Below are 2,185 nucleotides of genomic sequence, written 5' to 3'. Positions count from 1 at the left end.
GAGTTCCTCTTGGTAGATTTTAGCTTTGATGAGTATGAAGTGCCCCTCTTTGTCTTTTTTGAAATCTTTGGGTTGGAAGCCAATTTTATTTGATATTAGAATGGCTACTCCAGCAGTGCACCGGAGCAAAGATGGCTCACCTTCTGACTCAGGCCTTGAGACTCCTCCTGGGCGGACACCCCTCCAGGGGCAGGAAAGGTGCCCTGTGACTTCTGGCTCAGGCCTTGAGACTCCTCCTGGGTGGACACTCCTCCTTGGGCAGGAAAGGTGCTGGGTGACTGGATCCAGAAATGGGATCCTTCCCAGAAGCTGTGACTCCTCTCCAATCTGCCCTCTCCCCGGCATTGCACCCCCTTTCAGACTTCTTGACAGCTTTTAGTCGTCTTTAGTTTCCCTTAACTGGTATGGTGATGGTTGTATATTTTCAAGAAATATTTAGTGACTGAAAACAAATGAACTTGAAACTTGTACGATTTGAGTGGGCCATCAAAGATATTTTCAAAAGTCAAAAGTATTCAGTGTTAGAGTTTGTTTTATGTGATTTCAGAATCTCCAAAACCTCTAAAACAAAATGTTTTTGTTCAAAATTAAAATAAAATGAATGTCCTGAACACATAATTGGCCATATTTATTTTTAGAAAAGAAGCTACAAATGGTGTTTGGATAATAACAATCTGTACTTCTCCATAAATACACCATGATTTTGAACTACAGGATAAAAGACAATAGAGAGACTCAATCTGACCATTGTTTCAAGTTCTGTCTACTTTAGAATTTATTTATTTATTTATTTATTTATTTTCCCACTCTGTGTCTGTGGTCATTAAGGTGACAATGGCCTGAGCCTTTGTGAATCCATCTATAGTTAGTGCCTACAGCCAGCGGCCACCTATGCACAGCTCTTGACGCTCACCAAGTCCACCTGTGCCTGATGTGTTAAATATCAAAACCCTGGGACCCACAACAGCCCGTATACGTGGGATAGGTGCCATTTCAGCGGCAGAGTCCTCTAACACTGTGCACTTCTCTACTGCCTCAGGGATAATTCCTTCAGCATGCCTTTCTTCTGCTGCCTGCATCTGGTTGAAGTGGAGTCATTTGCTCTTGGAACTTTTGGGTAGCACTGATCCTTTCTAATTGTTCCAAAGATTCTCCAACCTCTCGTCCTCTTGCGTGTGTCCCTCTAGCTCCTCTAAGGTGGCTTTTCTTGCTTCCCTTCTGCTGCCTGCATCTGGTTGAAGTGGAGTCATTTGCTCTTGGAACTTTTGGGTAGCACTGATCCTTTCTAATTGTTCCAAAGATTCTCCAACCTCTCGTCCTCTTGCGTGTGTCCCTCTAGCTCCTCTAAGGTGGCTTTTCTTGCTTCCGTTCTTCCTTCAGGTTTGAGGTAGTGATAATCGCGACATCCACATAGTCTTCAGAGTGCCACTGGAAACCATTTTCCAAGTTCTGTAATAAAACATAAAAAAAACACAAAGAATGTCCCTATATCTAAGAAAAGAAAAAGCAAGACTTGGAGAAGGGGCCCATGATGTGTGTATGAACTGAGAACACGTGAAGGGCTGGGTTCTCTTCTAAGTTTTCTTCATGATCATGGTTCTCCGCTGAGTTAGATGCAGGCTGTCCAGGTATTACCTGATAGGCATTACATAGAGTGGGAACTTTCATCTATCAAAGGCCTGACAACTAATTGTTGTATAGTTATTTGAAGTTAGAGCAATGTTGGATTCCATGTTAGCACTAAGCAAATACTAGTACTGGCTGCTTTCAACCCCACGGATACAGTACCAAACTATAGACACTTATGAGCATGAGGGCTGGAGCTCTGTGGAAGGCAGACTGGCAGGCAGGCTTCCCACAAGTGGTTAACTATGAGCCCAGATGAAAGTGAGTGGGAAGTTATTGTGACTCATGGTTGGAAGTGGTGGATATCTGTCACCTTTGTTCACTCCTCTGGGGTGAAAGTAACATGCGGTAGAGTATCTGCTAACACAGAAGAAGCAGAAGTACTAAGAAAAAAGAAACAAACATCTACTTGCTCACAAGTGGGTTGCTGGTTCCCATAACTACACCTGATGTCCTTTCTTGAACATTGATCTTAGTTCTTTCTTCTTCTTCTTCTTCTTCTTCTTCTTCTTCTTCTTCTTCTTCTTCTTCTTCTTCTTCTTCTTCTTCTTCTTCTTCT

The 2,185-nt window shown here is 42.8% G+C and overlaps 1 pseudogene; it reads right to left on the bottom strand.

Moving 5' to 3' along the window:
* Positions 1 to 1,344: 1,344 nt before the first annotated feature.
* The window catches only part of LOC110317866, a 161,054-nt pseudogene continuing 160,213 nt past the window's right edge, over positions 1,345 to 2,185 (bottom strand).

The sequence above is a fragment of the Mus pahari genome, chromosome 3 (assembly GCF_900095145.1).
Source record: "Mus pahari chromosome 3, PAHARI_EIJ_v1.1, whole genome shotgun sequence".
NCBI classification, from domain to species: Eukaryota; Metazoa; Chordata; class Mammalia; order Rodentia; family Muridae; genus Mus; species Mus pahari.
This window is presented reverse-complemented; position numbering and strand designations above follow the sequence as displayed.